The following is a 24,787-nucleotide window of genomic DNA, read 5'->3' as shown; positions in this document are numbered from 1 at the left end:
TTTAAAGGTGCTGCCCCTTTTGCTCTGTAAATTTCCCATCAACAAAAATTTAGCATGTCTATATCTTAATGATGGTGGGGAAGAGTGTGTGGGCTCTGAAACAAGGCAGCCTGGGCTCAGGTCCCAGCTTTGTCCCTTACCAGTTGTGGAAGCTTGGGTAAGTTAATCACTTACCCTCTTGACTCCTCAATTTTCTCATTGGTAAAACGAGGGTAACCATAGTCGCTAGCACATTAAGTTCTGAGGGTTAAATAAATTGATGTAGACAAAGCACGAAGAACAGTGTCTGGTCTATGGTAAGCACTTGATCAGGGTCAGCTATTAACACTCAGCACCATATTTTCAAGGTCTAGCTCAAAAGAGCATAATTAATCTATTTTAATGGAAAAAATGTTTTTGAATGAACCATTTGTAGAATGAAGGCTTTATCTAGTACTGAATAAATAAATGAATACCTCAGATCTCTCTTATTCTTTAACCACATGCTGCTGCTTCATTTACACACTTATGGGCCTCAAGTTTCATTTAGTAAATGAAAGGCTATAATTGACCTTGATTTACATAGCAAAGTTAAATCAGTAAGGCAAGTGTTGAAGTACTTTTTAAATTAAATTTACTTTTTTCTTTCCTAACTTAGTATCTGTATTGGCATACCCATGGACAGATTAAGACCTATAAGTATGATGTGGCCTATATCAGTCAGCTATTTCCATAATAATGCCACGTAACAAATCACCCCAAAACTCAATGGCTTCAAACAGTAATCATTTAGTCTCACAAAAGCATCTGCAGGTTGGAAGGTTTTCAGATGATCTAAAACTAGGCTGGGCTTCCTGTTGTGGGTTGCATCCAGGTCTGCCCTGGGTATCTTTCATCCTTTTTTTTTTTTTTTTTTTTTTTACAGGGACAGAGAGAGAGTCAGAGAGAGGGATAAATAGGAACAGAGAGAGATGAGAAGCATCAATCATCAGTTTTTCGCTGTGACACCTTAGTTGTTCGTTGATTGCTTTCTCATGTGCCTTGACCGTGGGTCTTCAGCAGACCAAGTAACCCCTTGCTCAAGCCAGCGACCTTGGGTCCAAGCTGATGAGTTCTGTTCAAACCAGATGAGCCCGCGCTCAAGCTGAGGACCTCGAGGTCTCGAACCTGGGTCCTCGGCATCCTAGTCTGACGCTCTATCCACTGTTACCACCTGGTCAAGCTCTTTCATCCTCTTTGCGTGAGCAGGCATATGGTTTCCATGGGAATGCGGGACATGCAGAACAGCAAGGCCCACTGTGCAAATGCATATCAAGGCTTGGCTTGCATCATGCTTGCTAACAGCCTATTAGCCGACAGAATCACATGGCCAAGTCCAATATCAGTCAGGCAGGGAAATATATTCCATCCAAAGAAAGGGTGGGAGAGGAGTATTTTCTGAACTATAATGCACAGTATTCTGGGACCTGTACCCAACTGAAAATTAAAATAAAAATAAAACTATATGAAAACTAAAGTTATGCTTCTCAAAGAGACAAAAATGTATGTGTATGTTAAAATTAAAAATCACTTCTCTGAATTTTCTGGTTGTTTCCTTTAGCAGGCAAGAAGGGACTGTGATGGTGTCCCTGCTTCTCTGGTCCTGCCCGTGTGTGGCTACTTTTCCCATGGGGCAAGCTACCTCTGATGACTACTTCTTTTTGTATCCTAGAGCCTGCCACTGAGTAGGTTTGATCAAGTTTGCCGAAGGCAATTGTTGACTTCTACAAATGTATGGAAGTCGCAACAATGCATGAGTGCTCTGTTTGCTTTACAGAAATTCAGGGGCATTGGAAGGATTGCATGTTTCTACATCAAAGCTTCAAAAACAGTCATGGGTGTGGAGGTGCACACGTCTTCTAACACTGGCCCGAATGCCTTGGAGGCCTCCAAGCAAGTCGTGGCCTTGTTGTTTTCTGCTTGTCCCTCTGTCTCCCCTGTGATGAAATGAAATCACTTTCTCATCTGATGTTGTTCAAGGGAAATGTGTGCTGGAAAAGAATCAACAGTGAGGAGCATGAAGACAAATAACTAGACAGTGTAATGAATATAATATACAATGTGAGAGTATAATATAAAGCTGAATATAAAGTATAATATAAAGAGAATATAATATAAAGCTGAGAGTCTCAGCTTTGAGACTCTCCCATTTTCCCTTCCCCCACTGTTTGGTCAATAATTATACAGTCAATTATAACTTGCATAAATGATCTTATATGCCTATTAGTCTATAAATATCTACAGCACATATGTATTTATAGATAAAGAGGGAGGAGGCAATCATGACTGAACTAACATGTTCTGACTTAAGAGATACTTTGCAAATACTATAAAGCTCAGATTCTACCAATGCTAGCTTTTCCTCATCCAGAAGTCACACGGTGTTCCAAATTTTAATAATCAAAACTACCTTTAATTGAGAACCTGACATATGCCACACATGGGGCTAAGTGAGAGATATCTCTTTATCTCTGTCTTTCCATGTATATTGTTTCTAACCCACAAGAAAGTACGGTTATGTTACAATGTATCCCCATTTTACAGAAGGGAACACAAAGACTCAGTAAGTATCCTGAGCCTGTATTTGAACTCTAACCAGCTTCAGAGGAAAATAGGACTGTGTTCTAAGTTGCCTACTCACCCATGTACTGAGGGAAAGTTGAGGGCAAGCAAGGGAGGCATGTAAATATCCATGTGGCTGTCACATCTGTATTTCTTGTGGCAGGATTAACATAACAGAACATCTAATCTGGGAAGCCATCTTGGGGCCACCCTACAAATATTTGTTATGTACCTCCATCCTGTTTTCCTTTAGTTACGCAGTGCAGAGCGTCTTTTATTAGATGACTACAACAGGCGTGGTAAGCGTGTCACCTGGATTATCAGGTGGCTCTGGTTTGAAAGTGTTCACTCTCAGAGCCATCAGTGAAACCCAGAGATAAAAATCTTACAAGCTGGTGATAAAGCTACAAGCAGCCTCCTCTAGTGAGAAGGGCTTAATTATGTGTGATTTTTCTTTGGAGCAGAGATGACACAGGTAAACTGTTTCCTTTCTGTCTGGTGCATGCCCTATATCGGCACCTTATTGAATCATGACTTTTAGGTCTTCTCAGCTGTGGCTGAGGGCACCAGAGGCTTTGGTCCACGGTTAGCCATTGTCTATGCAAAGCTCATTCTTGCTCTTCTGGTTGAAATTCAAAGGAAAGAACAACAATTAGGTAACTGGGCAACGTCAAAGGAGTGATTTGACTTGCAAAGTCTTAAACAAAAACAAACTTCTAAAGCATTTCTGCTTTTTTGAGGGGGGGGGAAATCAGTTTAGGAGTATTTTTTTTTTCTTAATCAGGGGGTTTTCTGCCTCTCCAGCTAAAAGTAATCATAAAAAGGCATCCAAAAAAAAAAAAAAAAAAAAAAAATTGGCTCTGCTCCTTGGGAGAACAAAGGAAGCAAGGGAAAGTTTGACTTGACTTCCTCTGCAATTTGTTTATATCATTGGAGCAGAAAGAATGTCAGGGCCAGCTCCCCACTTCCTGAATGAAGAGAGAAAGAAAAAGGCCCCGTGAGTCGAATGCATCGAGAAGTGGTCAGTAGCAATCTCCACCCACTCGAGTAGTCCAGAGGGCAAAGGAAGACCAGTGCCCTCAATTCAACTGCAATCTGACAAGATAACTGCCAAGTCGCGATGGCGAGAGTCACCGGTTCTCCCCACCCCCTCCCAGGGGCCGCAGAAAGGACAGCTCAGTGGAAGCGCAGCCTCTCCACGCTTGTTGCTATGGAGTCGACTTCATCCGAGACTATGTGTCAATCAATCCACTGCAAAGACGGCAATGGAACAGCATTGAAATGATAAATATTGACTTGAAAATAATGTCCAAGTTACAGGTGACGGAAATGCTAACGTTCTGTTGACTTCTTTTGGTAGTAACCAGCTGAAACAGCTAAACCAGTTCAGCAACTTTTTTTTTTTTTTGGTCAGGTCCTTAACTGAATGAATCACTGGCAACAAACCTCAGGGATTTTAGGAGAGAGGTTTTCTCTCTCTCTAGGTTCCCTGGGCAGAATGCCTATATTCCCAACCCCCACCCCCTCCCCCCTTTAAACGAACTCCAGGACGGCTGAGCTCATTCGATTATCACTGGTAGTTTCCTGCCTCTTGCTTTTGTAGGCTGGAGGGAGGCCTGCGGATCTAGGTGAACAGCCTCAGACTGCTCTCTCCTCTTCGTGAAACCTGCCCCGTGCGGGTTTCCAGCTTGCCTTTCCATTCCTTTATTTGGCTGGAGTCCGACCTCGCTGGCCTATTAAAGAGAAACTTGAAATCAGTGGGTCAAAGGGCTTAGAAAGAGAAAGATACAGTTAAGCAGTGACTGTATTTGGCTGAGTACCCTCATTGGAGACTGCAGTTTCATTGGCCTTTGGAACACTGAAGGGGATTGCCAAACCTGCAGATAGCAGGCAGATAGCAGGGAGAGAGAGGAATGGGGAGATAAGAGGCTCTGCTTTCCTCCCAGAGGGTGGGTCCTTCCGCCTACAGGACACTTTTTGGTGAATGACTGTGGGCTTTGCCCTGCTTAAGGCTGGAGGCTATTTGAATGAGGAATAATGTAACGCACAGTGATTTCAAACTTTACTGTTCCTCACTGGATGTTTTTCTTCCAATTTGGAGGGCGGGTTTCCATCCCTCCCCTTGTCCAATTCCTGCTTCCTGCCAAGCTGCTGCTGTTGATGTTTTCAAGAAAAAAAACCTGGGTCATTCTTTGAGAACTTCAAAAACTCAGTGTTCAATTAGCTTTCTCTTGCATCCCTTCTGACGGTTGCTTCAGATTGGGTTCAGCGTACTTTCTGTGGGTCGAACTGGTCTTCGTGTGAGCAACTTAATTTTCTGAGTGTTAAACTGAAGAGTAATGTTTTAACAGCATCATTCCTAGGCTTGGAAATTGCATTCTTCTAGGCTGTTCTGTTCAATTTTGTTTTATAGACATGTGAACATTGCATAATACAAAGGGCTATTTTACACACACACACACACACACACACACACACACACACACACCACTTGGATATTCTTCATAAAGGTTCCCTTGTACTTTCATAGAATGTTTACAATGTTAATAAGTATGCCTTTTCATCATGTACATTTTAAATGGCTCACAACTGCTCCCACGTCTATTTGAGAATCATTGAGACTGCTTGAATGGAGCGGGCCTTCCTTTTGTTTCCCATTGATCTGAAGGCTGGGGTGAGGAGGAGGAGGTGTCCGTGCTGCTGAATGCCACATGCAGATGAACTCATTGTTGATTAAATTAAACCAAGGACCTCAGAACTCTCTCAAGTCTTACAGCAGAATGAATACACCTATAGTTATGGCCCAGGTTGAATTTGCCTTCCAATCTTACCCCATTGTACTTGGTTCTAGCATCTCTTCCATCGTCATGACAAGCAAAAACATGTCCCAGTGCTGCCAAATGTCCCCTGGAAGGGGGGTTGTATTTGCCTCTGGTTGGGAACTACTCTGCTAGGTCAACCCACCCACAGGATCCTGTATGAAGAAAGAAGAGAATATTCATTCAGTGCTGAGCCAGTGATTGTGAAAATGATTGGTTACAAAGCAGTTATTTTCATAAGAGTTCACAGAGTTAGACTGAAAATATGAGAGAGAGAGAATGAATCAAGTACTTTTGGTAAATTAATAGCCAGCACTTCATTCTATAGGAGAGGACTATAGTGGGAAGTGCTTTCTAAGATACACGATTAGACAGTGAGCAAAGACTTATTTTTTTCTTCCTATTAGATGAAGCAGTGGCTGGTTTCACTCACCTATCATAATGCCCCTCCTACTGGTAAGCACCCTAAGTAGGCTAAACACAAGGTGTCTCAGATTCCTCCTTTAGGACCTTGAAATAATTTTTATTTACTAATTTAATTTTCAGTGACTAGAAATGGGCATGTATTGTAATAATAAAAGACACATACATTTTATGTGAAACTGTTAGAATAAGAGAGAAAAATGTAAAGTCTGCGAATTTAATACATCTATAAAAAGTTTAAACTTATTGATACATAAAGATATACCTCTGTTTCTCTGATATGTCTTGCTCACATTGGCTATTTTTATTAAATTTCTAAAAAAGAGAAGCAATGTCCAGAACCACATAATCTGAGTCCTGTACACACAAAGACAATAAAGCTATCAGTGTTTAATTTTAATTGGAAAAAAAAAAGTGTGACAGTCTGAAATGTTTCGAACACTGACAGCAAGGCGGGGCATTCTAACCGTCACCCTGCTCACTGCTAAGCTCTCCTGGTTTCTAGTTCTCCCATCTCAGGGCCATCACTGGTCCTTCTGAGAGAAAACGTTCTACTCTCATATGCCTGCACAGCTCACTCCATCTTTGCCTTCATCCAGATAGCAGCTGAAATGCCACCTCCTCAGGCAGGCCACCAGGTTTTCCTCTATAGTGGCTGCAACTACAAAATGTATTCTGTACCATGAAGAAAAGGCACCATCCATCTCCCCTGGTCACTCGGCATCCAGCTCTGCTTCAATTTTTTTTTTCATAGCACTTACTTTATTATATATTTATATATAAAGTTCAGGACTTTGTTTTATCGACCAGTGCCCAGAACAATGCCTTGGTACACAGTCAGTGCTCAATAAATGCTTGCTGCACGCAAGTGTTATAGTCTGGGTAAACTTTGTGGGCCCCTGCTGTCTGGTAACAATTTGGTGTGGGTCGATGAATTCTTGCACTAGCGTGGATGACCTTTGTCTTTTTAAGTGTAATAATATTATATTAACCATTTAACTGGTTTAGCATGACAGGTTAAATATTTTAAGCAGTTAATCATTTATTCCTTTTAAATAATAGGCATTGTGTTTTAATAGAGAAAAACCAAATGAAGAAAATACAAATGGACTCTCAGAGAAGCCCTACTGACTGTTAAACAAGCAAATAAACAAATAATAAAAATACTTGCTGATAGGGAGAAGCTTTAAATGGTACAGAAAGTTACAGGATGAGAAGTAGAAGACATTCGCCTATCTACCTTTCGGTTCCTATCAACCAAAAGAAATCCCTGTAATCAATTTCTTGTGGATTATTCCAGAATTTTTTTCTATGCCTGTAGTTATAAATTTAGTAGCAAAATATATATATATACATTCTTTTAAATGGTTTTACACTCACACAACACACCAGAAGAATTTCTGCCACAATCCTTATACACTTTGTACTTATTTATTTGCTCGGCTATATGTTGAACATCTGTCTTGCCCCCTCCTGACTACATCTGCCTAGCCACCATTCAGTCCCCAGTGCTGAGCACGCAGCAAGCCCCATTACCTCCTGGGGAGTGAGTGGCTAACGTGGCACACGCTTTGCCAACAGCAGGCACGATGCTTTTATTAATGTACCTGGACAGAAACAGAATTCTTATATCATTGGTGAATTTCTTTAAGGTGCATATGAAATGAACATTTGTAGATTTTAAAAAAATTGATTGTGTTCTAGGTGTTTTCACATGAATTATCTCTTGCAATTTTTGGGCAAATCTGAGTGAATTTCGGCTTTTCAATGAGGACACGGTGGCTCAGAGACATCAAAGCCAACTATAGATTAAGATTTTAATATCAAGAAAATGTTCTAGGCGTCGGCGCTTACTATTTCTAAATATCTTCCTTTCTTTTTCTTTTTTCTTTTTCTTTTTTTTTTTTTTTTTTTTTTACCAGTCTCAAGAATCAGAATGCTATGAATGGTTCAGCTTAGCTCTAGATACCAAAGATTTCTGTGTGTCTCTAAGGGCACAAAGATACCCTCAAGCCTCTCCGATTAGCCCAGAAGAGAAGGTAAAAAGCTGAAGACTCCGAACACTAACAAAAACAAACGCACAGAAAACCCCCGCAACACAAAAGCAACTTTTTGACAGTGTAAAAACTAACCAACAGGGTTCCTAAGGAGCAGGCGGAGCCTCTCAGAATCCAAAGGCAGGAAGTGAGTCGTAAAGGGTGTAATGAATGAGGGGGACTGTGTTGGGGGGTGAAACAGAATCTGCCCTGGGCGATTAGAGGTCTCCTTTCCAAATGGGGAGGAGGCGCTGGTAGGCAAAATGTTCACCCCATGTCTCCATCTTCAAAAGGAAACAGCCAATACGCAACTGCATAAATAAACCGAAAACCGTTGAATGGCACACTTAAAACGGGTGAATTTTGTGGCATGTAAATTATATCTCAGTTAAGGTGTTTGAAAAAGGAGAAAGGGACAAATTAAAAGTAAAAAGGTTAAAAGGGATCCCCCAGCCCCCCACCCCAGGAGTCAGCCAGGACAGATTGGCATCCCATATGCGTGTGTGTGCTTGTGCATGTTTGGAAATGTGGTCTGTAAGTCCCCAGCATAACAGATGTGGGAGACTCAAAGGTTACTGTTTAATATTATATAGGAAAACACGTGTGCAGAGCCAAGGAGGCGAAACAGCTCGGTAAGAATCAGTCCGCGGGTGCAGGGTCTCCTGAGAAGTAAACAAGGACTGAGAGATGAAGCTTTTGTTCCAGGTGTCCCGGCGCCTCCTGTGGGGTGGGTGGGGCTGCAGAGCCAGAGCGCGTGCGCTCCACGTGTGGCATGTCTGCTGATTCCTGGTCATAGCAGCCCGTTTCATCTGCTGGGATTTGGAGATTTGGGGAGACCAACTGCGAGCAGAATTTTTCCAGAAGAAATAATCATCACAGGAATAATGAGAAGGAAGGAGGGAGAGAGGAAGGAAGAGAGAAAAAGAGAGAGAAGGAGGGAGGGGAAATGAATTTTCAGGACAGAATGAAGTTGGCTGCAAAAACTAGAAACTGTCAGGGATGCTTGAGAAGAGCCATCTGTCTGGGCTGGACCAGGAAGAAGAGCCCCAAGGGGGCGGGCCCGGCGGAGAGGGCGTGGTCACTGCCCAGAGCAGGTTTGCACCTACCCCCAGGTGGTAGGTTGGTGGCCCTGTGACTCAGGGTGGAAAAAAGGAGCCGGAACCCCGGTCAGGTGAGAGTTCACCACCCAACCTCCACATTAGCACCTCGCCATGGGAAGTCAGAGAAAAAGACAAAACACTCCAACCTCAACATTACAGACAAAAAAAATTATTCAGTCTAAAAGAAAACACAAATGAGGTATTTTTCTGAGAATTACATGAGCCAATACTCCACACTTACTTCTGATTATTATCTCTTAATCAAAAGTTTAAAAATGCCACTAACACTTCTCTCGTGAGAGGCTAGGTCCTTGGTGACCTTGGGGAGGGAATAATGACTGTCACAGAGGGACTTTCGGGTACTGCTTGCTTAGATGTGTCACTAGATACTTCCGATTTGGCCACTATTCTGTCTGTAATATACATAGTTTGCTAATATTAAAAAAAAGTGCCAATATACATCTCCTGGTTTGCTCATTAATTTTAGACTTAAAAGTAACCAAAGAAAATGTGGGTTCTTCTCCTGCCATTTTTCTTCCTTAGCTCCTGGGAGCCCCTGACCACTTCAGTGGCATCCTGGGTTCTTCTTTCTCTAATCCCGTCAACCAGCCAGCATGTCCTGCCATCTGTGCCTCCAACACAAGTCCCACATCCCTCTGATTTATTCCATCTCCTCGACCATTTGAGTCAATGTCATATTTTGGCTGGATAACTGTAATAGACTCCCACCCCATTTTCCTGAGTCTCCCTCTCATGCTAATCCATTCTACAAGTTACTTTTAAAAAAAATGGAAACCAGATGACAGCATTCTCCCTTCTTAAAACCTCTGGATGGCTTCCCCTCATTGACGTGAAACCCAGGCTGCTGGGAAGCCATCCTGACGTCATCAGGTGACGAGGGTAGCGTCAGCCACCTCACCCTGTCTCCTCCTGTTGTCCCTCTTCTTCTGTCCCACCCCCATTGGCCTTTCTGTTCCTTAAACTTGCTAAGCTCCTTCCTTCCTCAGGGACTTGTCTGTGCTGTCCCCTGTCCCGGGCCTTGGCTTTTACGACACCTTCTCACAAAGGTCATGCCCAATCACCTACAACCTGGTTGCCATTCACCATCACATTACCTTCATGGCATTTGTTACTAGATGAGCATTATGCTACCACTAGAACAGGTACCCAGAGGGCAAGGACTGTGTCTGTCTGTCAGTATCTCCATTTGAGTGTATAAAAATAGTTTCAAGTGTCACATGTCCAAACCCAATTCCTGCCCTACCCACCATCACCCCCTCCCTCGTCCCTGGGCCACTCCATCCAGTTCAGTAGTTCAGGTGAAACGTCTCGGGCTCCTCCCTGCTGCCCCTCCCCCTCACGTTCCACACTCAGTCCTGCAGTGCCTTCAGTGCTCCTGTCAGGGGCCTGACACCTGCTCCTGCCCTGGTCCAGCCAACACGAGGGTTGCCTGGAGCTTCTCTACTGTCCCTAGACACCCCCTGTGCCTCTTTCCAGCTAGTTTCCAGAGCGAGGTTATTCGAAAATAATTTTATTTATTTATTTATTTGTATTTTTCTGAAGCTGGAAACGGGGAGAGACAGTCAGACAGACTCCCGCATGCGCCCGACCGGGATCCACCCGGCACGCCCACCAGGGGAGACGCTCTGCCCACCAGGGGGAGATGCTCTGCCCCTCCGGGGGGTCGCTCTGCCGCAACCAGAGCCACTCTAACGCCTGGGGCAGAGGCCAAGGAGCCATCCCCAGCGCCCGGGCCATCTTTGCTCCAATGGAGCCTTGGCTGTGGGAGGGGAAGAGAGAGAGAGAGGAAGGAGGAGGGGGGTGGAGAAGCAAATGGGCGCTTCTCCTATGTGCCCTGGCCGGGAATCGAACCCGGGTCCCCCGCACGCCAGGCCGACGCTCTACCACTGAGCCAACCGGCCAGGGCTGAAAATAATTTTAAATGCCACATCTTGTCCCAGACCTTCTCAATGACTCCCCATCTCAGAGCAAAGTCTGAAGTCCTTAAGTGATCCGTACCCATCTCCCCCTCTCTGATCACCTCACTCACCTGACCCTCTTTTCCTTTCTTACTTCACTCTGGATGCTTGAGCCAAGAACATATGCCGGCCCTGGCTGGTTGGCTCAGTGGTAGAACATCGGCCCGGCATGTGGAAGTCCCGGGTTCGATTCCCGGCCAGGGCACACAGGAGAAGCGCCCATCTGCTTCTCCACCCTTCCTCCTCTCTTTTCTCTCTTTCTCTCTCTTCTACTCCCACAGCCAAGGCCCACTGGAGCAAAGTTGGCTTGGGTGCTGAGAATGGCTCCATGGCTTCCTCCTTGGGTGCTAGAATGGCTCCAGTTGCAGTGGAGCAATGCCCCAGATGGGCAGAGTATCACTCCCTGGTGGGTATGCCAGGTGGATCCCGGTCAGGTGCGTGCTGGAGTCTGTCTCTGCCTCCCCGCTTCTCACTTCAGAAAAATACAAGAAAAAACAAAACAAAACAAAACATATGCCTCGGAGCCTTTGTGCCTGCTGCTCTCTTTCTGGAGTGGCCTCCCAGACGTCCCATGCTGTGCTCTCTCACTTGGGGCAGTCTCTGCTCAATTTCGCCTTCTTCAGAATCTCCCTGTAACATTGTTCCCCGACCCGCCATCCCCATGCTTATTTTTCTCCAAAGCAATGATAAGTCCTTGGACATATATTTATGTATTTGTTGATGCTTCTTCCCCCTACACGTTCCATCAGGGTGGGGCTTTATGTCTCTCTTTGTCATGGCTGTACTCTCATTGCTCCTGCCAGTGCCTGGCAGATAGCAAGAACTCATAGATTATTAATTAATTAATAATTAATTGAATGAACTCGTGATGGTGTTCATCATTGAATAGCACGTGCTGAAGATTTAAATCCTTGTTGAACGAGTGAATGAATGATAGTTAAAAGAAACTTACCAAAGTCACTAAATCAATAAAGATATTGAGAGTTTCTATCTTGGGTTTGGAACCAGTTTACCCTGACCTACAGTAGTGAATACACCAGACATGCTCTCTGGCCACCTGGAACTCACAGTCTACTTGGGCAAAGTTACCAATCTAGCAATCACAGAAACATCTCATTACAAGCTTGGTATTGCTGGGAGGGAAACGTAGACAACACTCGGAGAGTATTGCCCCATTAGAGAGACCTAGGAAGACTTCCTGGAGGAGGTGACATTTGAGCTGAGATGAGAAGATTGAGGTGTACAGTGAAGGAGAGAACTTTTCCAGAAGAAGAAACTTCCAGTGCAAAAGCCCTGAGCCCTGGGTACGGATTAATCATTTACATGTTACTGTTTCCAAGATCCTAATGAGTCTTGGTAGTTGTCTGATATTGACTATTAATTTCATTTCATAGCTATCCATAGAATCCTGATGATAGTTTTGATATTTTCCCCAGCAGAGATGGGAAACAGCTCCAAACTCAGGGTTCTGACTTCTCCTTAGAGACCTTAGTATGGATGGGGTTTCACACCGTTCTCGCTTGTGTTCTTCTCTTGCCAGTCCTTTGACATCGCCTAATCATTAAAATTTAGAGCTCACCCGGGTTAAGTAGCTGATTTCCTGGAAAACAGCTGGTTGAGCTTCCCCCACTGGGCCTCTGAAATCAACATCCCCTTTGGAGAAAGGGCTTCATTAGTGCCTTCCTGCTCAGCCTCTATCTGGCAATTTACATTCCTGTTTTGCGTGACTTCTCAGAAGAAATTTAGAAGAATAACTCAAATCACAGCCAAAGGTTATTATGCATTTCCCTGCATGAGGAAGTCTAGGAGCCAGGTACTATTCTTATCCTATAGTCACAGATGATGACCCAAGGCTTGGAAAGTTGAGTAATGTGGCCCCCCATCAATCAATAACCAACAAATGGCAGACCTGGGTTTTATATCTAGGATTGGGCTGACTCAAGAGCCTGTGCTCTTAATCATCAAGCCACAAAGGTTTTCTTGACCCCAGATTTAAAAGTCTCCTCATCAATGTCCCACCTGTTGATAAAGGCGTTGAACCTAAAGTTCTAATTCTTACCATCCATCTGTAGACAGTCATGTGGGCATTTTTCTGTTGCAGAGGTAACCATCTCTGGCTAATTTGTGCTGACAAAAGTTCAATGGACTGACATGGAGTAACTCACAGATGGGGAACTGAGAATGAAGAAAGAAAGAGGGAGAGGAAGGGAGGGAAGAAAAGGGGGAGAGAGGCACAGAGGGAGAGAGGGTTTCCAACACTGACCTCAGAGTTAAATGGTTCCTCCAGTTCCAACACAGGAGCAGAGGACCTGAGCTCCGCAGTCTACTCCCCTGCGCAACCACGTCTACTCCCTCCTCTGCGAGCACACTAGCCTATTCTCCTCAAATTTACCTGCCAGACAGAGCAAGCGCTCCTCTCCTGGAGTGGAGTAGGTAAAGAGCAGAGGGAGGCCAGAAACTTTAGGAGTTGGGCTTTCTCCATATGAAGAGAAGCCCCAGGATGGAGAGAAGTTCCAGGTTAGGGAGAAGCCCCAGGTTAGGGAGAAGCCCCAGGGTGGGGAGAAGCACCAGGTTGGGGAGAAGCCCCAGGGTGGGGAGAAGCCCCAGGTTAGGGAGAAGCCCCAGGTAAGGAAGAAGCCCCAGGGTGGGGAGAAGCCCTCCCTCCCAGCTTCCTGACCAGGCGCCGTTCAGGTCTGGGGAAGGTGCATAGGGGGTGTTGACCCTGAGTTGATAATAATCTCCTCTGCAGTCCTGTTCATATTCTTTGTGGCTATCTACTGATTATGTTTTCACAGCTTGTGACTAGAAAAATTTCCATCACCCCGACACATGACATCTAAACACCTGGTTTTGAAAAGTGGAAAATTTTGTCAAAGAGCTGTGAAAATTCTCTTAAAATAGAAACATTAAGAGGCCCAGAAAGGAGGGTGTAATAATAATAACTATTATCATTACCTTGGTGACAGCCAAGGCCAGTCTGCCCAGGGCTGCGGCTGAATTGTCTGACAGGCCCTAAGCACGGGGGCTAAGCTTCTGCGTCTTGAGCTTCTGTTCTGTTTCTTATTAGATGGGTAAACTGAGGCTTGCTAATGCTTCAGCACCCCGTTTCTTTGACTACAAAATCGGGATGATAAAGCTTCCAGGCCATAGGATTTTGGGTGAAGATCTATTGAGCTAATGCATTTCAAATGCACAGACCAGTACCCAGCACATAGTAAGCTCTTAATAAATGCTGTTGTTATGATTATTGTCATTGGCAGTAATGGTTGGGGTCCTTGTGTTGCCATGAAACATAATCTATTTACTTTGTATTTTCCTCTGATTGTCTGTTTGCTAGTGTCCAGTCAAAAAAAAACTGGGAGAAAAGTCTGGGGACTCAAGTTCAAGTCCAAGTTCCGGTACTTTCTAGATGGAAGGCAATTGACAAAAATCATTGAACCTCTTTAAGTTTCATTTTTTTTTCATCAGTTATGGTGACAAGGAATACAAGAAAAACTTAAGCTGAACTTGGAATGTGGATTTTTCTTTCTTTGGAACATTCCTGATCCTTTCCATTCGTTAACAGGTGTTCTACCAGGGGTCTCAGTTCAAATGCCTCCTCTGCCAGGCAGCCCTCCGTCTCCTTCAGTGTACATATCCATTTGTTCCAGACATTTTAATGAGCAGCTGTCTTGCCTGCCAGACAATGGTCTAGAGCAGGCGTGGCCAACAGTTTTTGCCCCTGGGCCAGATGAGAAAGAAAACTTTTTTTCACAGGCCGGATGAAATATTAAAATTAAAAAATGTTAAATACAAAACCAATTCGTTTAAGTAAACAAAATTTTATTATGTAACTTGTTTATGAATAAATGTGAGTAAATTTTAATAAAAATATAATTACATACCATATAAATATCCAAACTATCACAATCAATCGAAACAATATATAATTAATAGAATGAGCTTGAAGGGGTTATATTGCAAATAAAACAATTATTTCGTTTCACAAACAGCCTGACTCGTTTTCAGTTATCAACTGCAGCTATTTTCTATGCTTCAATGCCACTTGATTCAGCACACTTGATCACAGAAGTAACAAATTGTTTGACCTTGGGTGCACACAGGCAAACTGCCTAAAGGAATGGGGGTTTCACATTGCCGCTAAATGTCAAACAGTTCATATCAAGTACAGAAGAGTACAAAAGTTGTAAATCTTTATAATGGACATTTATTTATTTATTTATTTATTTATTTATTTATTTATTTATTTATTTATTTTTTGTACTTTTCTGAAGCTGGAAACAGGGAGACAGACACCCACACGAGCCCGACCGGGATCCACCCGGCATGCCCACCAGGGGGCGATGCTCTGCCCATCTGGGGCGTCGCTCTGTCGCGACCAGAGCCACTCTAGCACCTGGGGCAGAGGCCAAGAAGCCATCCCCAGCGCCTGGGCCATCTTTGCTCCAATGGAGCCTTGGCTGCGGGAGGGGAGACAGAGAGGAAGGAGAGGGGGAGGGGTGGAGAAGCAGATGGGCACTTCTCCTGTGTGCCCTGGCCGGGAATCGAATCCCGGGACTTCTGCACGCCAGGCTGACGCTCTACCACTGAGCCAACCGGCCAGGGCCTGGAATTTTTAAAAAAAAATAAAGAAGTATCGTGAATCCATTCGACCAATTATTGGAAGTTAACACTAGATTAGTCACACGTGGAATTCTTTTCCATGTATCACTATCTTATTAAATATCTCGATTTCCAATAATCAAAGACGCTTCTGCTTCTGAGTAGCTGAGATTTTTAAAGTAGCGAAGAATATTAAAAATTTAATCACGGGTCTGATCTGTGGTGGCGCAGTGGATAAAGCGTCGACCTGGAAATGCTGAGGTCACCGGTTCGAAACCCTGGGCTTGCCTGGTCAAGGCACATATGGGAGTTGATGCTTCCAGTTCTTCTCCCCTTCTCTCTCTGTCTCGCTCTCCTCTCTCTCTCTCCCCTCTAAAAATGAATAAATAAAAAATAAATAAATAAAAAGTAAAAAAAAAAAAATTTAATCACGGGCTGCATAAACTCATTACACGGGCCAGATTTGGCCCGCGGGCCGTATGTTGGCCATGCCTGGTCTAGAGTCAGAGTTAAGAATAAGCAAAACATGGTCTTGGGCTTTCAGAATTGGGAATCCCAAATGGAAAAGTCAAGAGACTTTTCTATTATATTGTGTCCCCTGGGAGTGACCCCTTCTCTCCAGACAGGTCTGCTCCCAGCTGTGGACATGACCCAGACCTAGAAAAACACACACACACACACACACACACACACACACACACACACATACACACTCACTTCTTCCCTGGATCGGAGGCCTTATAAATCTACTTATTGGATAATTCATTAATTTTACCCAACAAAGTGCTCCCCACCTCACCTCCTCTTCACCCCAGAGTAAGATTATTCAGAAGCATTCACAAGCCTCATTCTCAGAGTTCCCTTCAAGGTACTGACTCAATCTATTAATACCAAATGGTGGGGATGACCGAGGGGCCTCACCCTAGGTGGACACGTGCAGAAAACCAAACCAAACCAACCAGAGGCGGGTAGGTCACATCCTTTGTCACTGTTCCTGTCTGGGACACCCTTGATGAGCTTTACTGGGAAGGGAGCTTGAATAGCAAGTGCCTGGGCAGCCCCTACTGTACATCACACCAGTGTGGCCTCGAGCAAGCAATTCATTCCCTTTAGGCCTCATTTGCCTCACCTGTAAAATGGGGATGATGGCATTTGCTTCCCAAGATCATCATGAACATGAATGGAGGTGAAGTATTAGAAGCATTTAGTGTCATGCTTGGGGCATAATTGCTCAATAAATATTAACTATCATGGCTATCAGGATGCGTGTCATTATTTTCATGCAGGAAGAGACCTAAGTGGTTTGGTAAAAACACGTCACTGCTGTTTATTTTCAAGGTCATTGTGGATTTATTATCCTCTGAGAGAAACTTGCCCTTTGAGGTAGCTCTTTTCCCTCTTTCTTTCATATATATAAAATCTATTTATTGATTTTAGAGAAAGAGAGCAAGCAAGACAGAAACATTGATCTGTTCCTGTATGTGCCCTGACCAGGGATTGAACCCACAACCTTTGCGTATGTGTATGATGCTCCAACCAACCAAGCCATCTGGCCAGGGCTGAGGCAGCTCTTTCCAACCTTGGCTGCCCATGGGAAGTGCCTGGGGAGCTTCTGCACCTGTGGGTGCCTGTCCCGCCCCCAGAGGTTCTGATTTAACCAAGTGCTCCCTGGATGGGGGTGATTTTTAAATATTCCCAGGAAACTCTAGTGTTGAGAATCTCTGCTTTTGAGAGAGAGTGCAGCATGGTAACTGAAAGTTCAGACCCCAGAGCCAGGCTGCTGGGGTTTGAACCTTGGTTTCTGTGATTCACTAGCTGAGTGACTTTGCAAGTTATCAAAACTGTTAGTGCCTCACTCTTCTCATCTATAAAATGGGTATCATAATAATAACAGTGTCTATTTCATGGTGTTGTAAAGAGTAAATGGATCAATATATAATAGTATGATTCTGTCAGGCTCTGTACTAAGTGTAATGTTTTGTTACAGTTCCTTTTTTATTTTTTATTTATTGTGGTAAAATGTACACAAAATCGACCAGTTAAACCACTACTAAAGATATAATTCAGTGACACTCAGTTTATTTCCAATGTTGTGCAACCATCACCACTATCAATTCCTAAAAAATTTTCATCACTCCAAACAAAAACTATACCCACTAATAACTCTTCATTCCCCCTACCTCCCAGCCCTTCTCTTTTGAACATTAGTTTCTTTGAATTTTCCTATTCTAGGTTCTTCATACAAACAGAATCACACGCTATTTATCCCTTTGTGTCTGGCTTACTTCATTTAATGTAATGCTTTCAAGTTTCATCCACATTGTAGCATGTGGCAGAATTTCATTCTTTTTCATGTCCGAATAATATTCCATTATATGTACACACCTGTTTGTTTATTCATTCATCTGTTGACAGGCATCTGGGTTGCTTCTCCTTTTCAGCTAGTGTGAACAGTGCTGCTATGAGCATCGGCGTGGACACATCTGAGTCTGGGCTTTTGTTCTTTGGGTAGGTACCTCGAAGTAGAATTGCTCAATCACATGGTAATTCTCTGTTTAACTTTTCATTGTCTTCCACAGTGGCTGCACCATCTTTACACTCCCACCAGCAGTGCACAAAGGTTCCAATTTCTCCACTTCTTCACCAACACTTGTTCTTTGCTTTGATAGAAATAATAGCCATCCTAATGGGTGTGAAGTGGTCTCTCATTGTGGTTTAGCTATAATTCCTTTTGATCTCCCCCAAAGTAGATTATCCACCGCCTATTATTCTCTCAGCCACAGAACACAGCTCTTTACTTTCCCGCTGTTATCACAGCGTGTCCTCCTGTTTGTTGAATGTTTGTCTTGCTGAGTTGCCCAGGATTTGGCAAGCTCTGGTCGGAGGCTGCCGGTCAAATCTGGCTGCTGTTTGTTTTCGTATCGCCCACAAGCTAAAAATGACTTTTACATTTATATCTGGCAAAAAAAATAAAAAAATAAATAAAAATAAATAAAAAATCAAAAGAAGAATAATATTTTCTGAAATGTAAAAATTATATGAAATTTAAATGTCACTTTCCATAAATAGTTTTGTTGGCCCATAGCCATGCCCTTGTGTTTATAGATTATCTGTGGTTGCTTTCACATTACAAAGGCAAAGTTATGTGGACCATATGCCCGGAATATTCACTATCTGGCCCTATCTGTTTATATGTAAAGAAAAAGTAGAATCCAGAAGTAGACCCTGATCTTAGGGCCAATCGTGCTCATATCTCCCAGGTACTGGCTGTGGAATTTGTTGGTTCATTCTCCTACACTAACTCCAAACACAAAAATAAACCTGAGATGGACGAGAGACCTAAATATAACAGAACAAGACATCTTCGAGAAGAAAACAATGAAGAATACCTTTGAAAACTTGGGCTAGGCAAAGATTTCTTGGGGCACACAAAGCAGGAACTGTAAAACGAATACACTGGACAACATTAAGTTTCTGCTCATCCAAAGACATGATTAAGAAATGGATGCGCCTCAGGTTGAGAGAGAATTTTTGCTACACATCTATGTGATAAGAACTTGTACCCCGAGTATACAAAGGTGTCCTAGAGATAATAATAAAAAAGGCAAACGCGCACACTTGTAAAATGGGTAGAAGACTAGGACACTTCATAAAAGAAAATGTAGGAATGGCCAACAAGCACATGAAAAGGTGCTTATCATCTTTAGTCACCAGGGAAATGCAATTTAGAACCACAATGAAATATATAATAAATTCATAGAATTGCCCAATAACTGAAACCCAAAAAACACAGTAGGGAACGTTGGTGACAGAACAAGCAATGCGAACGTTTACTATGGTTATTTAATGGCTGAAGGAAGTACATTGGCTTTGGAGAATTGTATGACTGTTTCTTATACACTCTATTTTCTCTTGGGTATAACCCAAGAGAAATGAAAACAAATAAGTCCACACAGAGACTTATAGGAGAATGTTTATAGCAGTTTCATTTGTAACAGCCACAAACTGGCAACATCTCAACCACAAAACAGACTTTTTTTTTCCCCTTTGCAACATTATTCTGTGTTGGTTTCAGGTGACAGCATAGCTGTTAGAGACAATCCTATACTTTACAAAGTGGTCTCCCAATGGTTTCAGTACCACCCGGCACCATACATGGTTGTTACAATATTGCTGACTGTCTTTCCTAGGCTGTACTTTACATCCTGTGACTATTTTTATTACCACCAATCTGTCCTTCTCAATCCCTTCACACCCATCCTGGAACCCTCACCCCTCTGGCAACGGTCAGTCTGTTCTGTCTATGAGTCTGATAAAAGACTTGTAGAAGTAGGTACGCCCACAGAATAGAATACTGTTTGGTAATAAAATGGAATGAACTAGTGATATGTGCAACAGCATGGATGAATCTCAAAATTATGCCAAGTGAAAAAATAAAATACAGACGCTGCCTTGGCTGGGTGGTTCAATAGGTAGAATGTTGTCCCTGCATGCTGAGGTTATGAGTTTGATCCTCAGTCAGGGCACAGAAGAGAAGCAACCAATGAGTGTATAACTAAGTGGAACAATGAGTTGGTGCTTCTTTCTCTCTCTCTCTAAAATCAATGGAAAGAAACACACACACACACACACAAAGGAGCACATGCCATTTATATAAGATTCTAGAAAGACTAATCTTATCTACAGCAACAGAAAGCAGATCAGTAGTTGCTCTGGCGGGGGTGGATGGTGGCGTTGATGCTGCCTAGAAAAGGGTGAGGAGAGGAGAATGTCTGGTGTAAGAAACACATTCTATAATTTGTTTTGGGGGGACATTAATTCTAGAGTTGTATATAATTGTACACTGAGAACAAAACCCCGAAGACCTGGGCATTGTATGTATGTTATACTGCCCTTTAAACGATGGGAGCGGAACAGCTGACCCAAAAAAGGCGAGGAAATACCCGTTTATAGCAGGACCAGACTCGGAGAGTCTGCCTCTTCTTCCGCCCTTGATGAGCCCCGCCAGACTCGCAAAGGAAAAGGAGAAACATTGGTGCCCTGATGTCTGTCAGCTGCAATTGGCCCGACACCTCGTTTCCTGTTTTAACCAGAGCTCTTCTCTGAAGGAAATAACAGCAATCACTCCTCTGAGCCCTGGAACTTGGAGACTAGAAAGCCACTTCCTGGCCTTGCAAAAAAACGTCAGCACCCCCAGCTCAGCTGGGAATGACTTCCACCTGCTACCTCCTGGAACCTGCTGGTGGCTGGGGCCCACCTAACGGCCATCACGCGTCTGTCTCTGGCCAGAAGCCCGCTCCTCCCAGTGGGCCGCAGAGACCCCCCTGCCCCGGAGCGAGCACATGGTCCCCACATGCAGGGGAGGCGGAGGAGCCGAAGCAGTGACTGTCTCTTAAGTTTTATGTTCAGAGGGCGAGTGCGACAAAGCTGCCTCCATGAGGCAAGTTGTCAAGACCTCTGACTTCTTTACAAATCTGAGGCCAGGGTCCAGCTCTTCGCTGGAGATACGAGTTTCCTACGGCTGGTGCAACAGATTGCCTCAAATGGATTATCTTAAAACAATAGACGCTTATTAACTTGCAGTTCTGGAGGTCAGACGTCTAACACAGGCCTCCTTGGGCTGAAATCACGGTGTTGGCAGGGCTCGCTCCTTCTGGAGCTTCTAGGGGAGCAGCCGTTGCCTGGCCTTGTCCATTTCCAGCCTCAGAGGCCGCTGGCATTCCTTAGCTTGTGGCCCCTTCCTCCAGCTTCAAAGCCAGCAACACTCTGGGTCTCTGTGCCTTTCTTCTACGGTCACATTTCCCCTGACTCTTTTGTCTTTCTTCTCCAACTTTAAGACCCCTTGTGATTGATTACATTGGGCCCACCTGGATAATCCGAGATTGTCTTTCTAGGTTACATCAGCTGCTGGGAAACCTTGATTCTATCTGCAACTGTAATTCCCCTTTGCCCTTCTAGGTTCTGGAGATTAGGCTATAGACCTCTTTGGGGAGCCATTATTCTGCCAATTCTAGTCCTTGATGTTCAAGTACAACTTCAGCTCACACCCTCCTCACTCTCTTAAAGTGGAGCTGGATTGATAGTTTGGTTCTGAGACTTATAACTTTTATGGATGATGACAGCAACAAGAAAAATGATCACACATTGAGAACATGGCGTAAAGCAGGCACAGGGGACACAGGGTCTCACCGGATCCTTCTAGGGCCTCTGTGGAGTAGATATCATCATCCCCATTACAGATGGGGAAACTGAGGCCCAGGCAGTATAAAAAACCAGCCCAAGGCTACTCAGCTTCTAAATGGCAGATCCAAGATGGGAATCCTAGTCTGTCTGACTTTAGAGTCGTTGGTCTTAACACCTAATGTCTTAATAAACCTCTAGTACATTGGCAATCACCCTTTCTCTAAACAGAGACTTTATCTGAAGATGAAAAATAATGTGTGTGCAATGCTTAGCTCACACACTAATAGAAGAACCTAAGAGCTGGAACTTATATAGGTGCCTCAAAGGTAGTCTGGCTGCCTCTTTATGCCTCTCCTGTTCCTCCTTTCTTTCCCTCCCTCCCTCCCTCCCTTCCTCCCTCCCCCCTCCTTCTCTCCCTCCCTCCCTCCCTCCCTCCCTCCCTCCCTCCCTCCCTTTCTCCCTCCCTTTCCCCTTCCTTCCTTCCTTCCTTCCTTCCTTCCTTCCTTCCTTCCTTCCTTCCTTCCTTCCTTCCTTTCTTCCTTCCTTCCATTCATCTATCCAAGATACTTTTTTAAAAGTGGATGCAATGAGTGTAATAGTTAAGACCTAGGCTTGAAGTTCGGGTTACCTGGGTTCAACTGGCACTTGGGCTTACATCATTTTTATAAGCCTCAATATCTACCTTACCAAGCCGTTGGGAGGACTAGAAACACTCAGGCATACACATAACACATGGGAAACTGGTGATTAAGCCTCTTCTGTGTGTCCGTTACTGAAGCAGGTAGTGTGAATAAGGAAAGGAAGTATAAGCTTTGTTCACAAGAATCTATATCTTACACAAACACACACACACACACACACACACACACACACACACACACATACCACACCACAGGTAATGGCATGCATGGGATATTAGGAAGGACTGAAAACTGGAGCCCAAGAGTTGACAACGTAGTTCTAACTTGTGGTTAGGAAACCCACGAAGGACGAGGTCAGCATGTTCTCAGAGAGAGGAAGGCTTCACGAAGAAGGAACGCAGGGGAATCACACAAACTGCCACCGTGTGCAGCCCTCGCAGGGGCCCCTTGACCGTCTTGCTGGGCTATTTTAATCACAAGATGTGGTCCACCACAGCGCCTCTCACACTCAGCGCTTCGCATCTGAGCTTCACGATTTCCGCTGTATCTGTCCCTGCCTTGTCTAGTATTTACTCCACATTTTTCTTTACATCAACCCACTACTTAGACTTAACAACATTTACAATAAAAAACAAACGAACAAAAAACCCACTTAACGTCACTATAGTAAATGATAGACTGCTTTGCTTGTCACAGATAGAAGCTGTGGAAATAAGTACATGACTATTAAAAGTAAGAAATAATTTTGTCCATATCACAACTGATGCCACTCCGGCCCCACCAGCGGTCGGCACAGCATACGTAGGAGGCCCCGTTCTCGTGGAAAGGACTGAGGATTCTGCACTGTTAGGACCTCGGTGCCCGACCTGTGTGCTGCTCAGTTCCTTGTCATTAGAGATGTTCATAAAAATAGCCACCATTGCTGAGAAATCACTGAGCCGAACAGTTTACAGACCACAACTCTTTCAGTTCTAACAAAGGCTCCAGAATGATGTATGACTATCGAGGTTGTATCTACGAGGAAACCGAGGCACAGAGAACTAAAGTTGTTTAGCCTCGCCACGCAGTGCATGATGGGAAGAGCAGGAAAGAGATCCCTAAAGTCTTGAGACTATTGGGCACAATAGCGGGCCATTTTATGGGGGGGCTGAGAAGAATCAAATTAGCTAACGCTTCAGAAGAAGTGCTGAGGGACAAGCGGGGAGGATGTGTAACGGGTGCTTAGCACAGGCCAAACCCTCTGCATAGCAGCCCGTGATGGAGGTCTTGTCATTATTCCCATTTTACAAACGAGAGGTTTGAGACGCAGAACCTTTAACTCACAGCTGGTAAGGGGCAAACCTGGGTTGGAAGCGAAGGAGTCTGGCTGCAGAGCCCACTCTTCCCCACCGCCGATAAAGGCACCGTGCAGATGGCGCCCCTGTGTGTGTCATCGCCGGGGACAGTTGCAGCTCTATAATCGAACACTCGTCAGTCGGCCCCAGGCCTTATCTCGCCCCTGCCAAGCCCTACCTTGCTTTATTTCCTGTTTAAGGTGGAATTCAGACGACCTTGGTCTTCTCAGAAATTAACTTCATGCCAGGGAGGGTGCACATCCATTCATTCATCTAACTGACATCGGGGATATCTACTCCATGCCAGCCGCTGTGCTGTGTCCCTGCAACAAGACAGCAGTTCCGTGTGACAGCTCAGATGGGAGACATGGCAGTCACACGGACCCGAGACCCATGCCCGGCACCAGCATGCGCAGGCCGTGCGACTCTTGGCTCGAAACTCTCTGAACACCTGTTCCCTCAGCTTTAAAGTGAGCTGACTACAACAGCCCATAAGTTCCTCCCCCACCCCCCCACACCCCGCAAATTTACTTTTTGGAGAGAATTTTTGGGTGAGTGCTTACTTACAAATACTGCCTCATTTCATTTTATTCTGTTGAGTAAAGGAGTTTCATGATGCTTGCCATATGTTTTTATTTGTTTTGCTGATTGTAACAGTAATACAGGCTCACAGTCCTTTATCCCCAAACCTAGAGGCCAGATGTATTTTGTAAGCCGGATATTTTTAGATTTTAGATGCATTTTGTTTACACTGGCTATCAAATAACACGTTAATATTTCTTCAGGAGAGATGTATAAATAGTCACACTACCTGAGATCATTAAAGCCTTCATGTAAACTCTGAGGAGCCTAGATTTGCTGTCAAATGAGGTGTGTGTGGATTTTGGAGTTGCGCGTGAAGGATTATGAACAGGACCTGCACATGGTTATGGTGGAACATTATTAAAACTACAGTAACATATTAAAAAGAAAAGAATCATACAAACAAGAGACAACTACTGACATTTCCATCTATCTTCTCTAATTCATTCAAGAATTCACCAATGTTATCCAACACCTACTATGTGTTCTCAGCCAGTGGTGCTGAACC

General features: G+C 44.1%; 1 long non-coding RNA gene across 2 annotated transcripts; it reads right to left on the bottom strand.

Annotated features, from left to right (window-relative positions):
* Window positions 1-5,498: 5,498 nt before the first annotated feature.
* On the bottom strand, window positions 5,499-24,090 carry LOC136308672 (uncharacterized). Of its 2 annotated transcripts, none has more exons than XR_010726146.1 (3): window positions 23,876-24,090; window positions 17,925-18,496; window positions 5,499-5,554 (listed from the first exon to the last, which is right to left on the bottom strand). It is a non-coding gene; the product is annotated as an uncharacterized lncRNA (long non-coding RNA). The 2 variants fall into 2 exon arrangements; XR_010726145.1 differs by lacking the exon at window positions 5,499-5,554 and adding an exon at window positions 15,443-15,911.
* Window positions 24,091-24,787: the final 697 nt, after the last annotated feature.

Source organism: Saccopteryx bilineata, chromosome 6 (assembly GCF_036850765.1).
Source record: "Saccopteryx bilineata isolate mSacBil1 chromosome 6, mSacBil1_pri_phased_curated, whole genome shotgun sequence".
Taxonomy (NCBI): domain Eukaryota; kingdom Metazoa; phylum Chordata; class Mammalia; order Chiroptera; family Emballonuridae; genus Saccopteryx; species Saccopteryx bilineata.
Note: the sequence above shows the minus strand (reverse complement) of the source record. Positions and strands in the feature narration are given on the sequence as shown.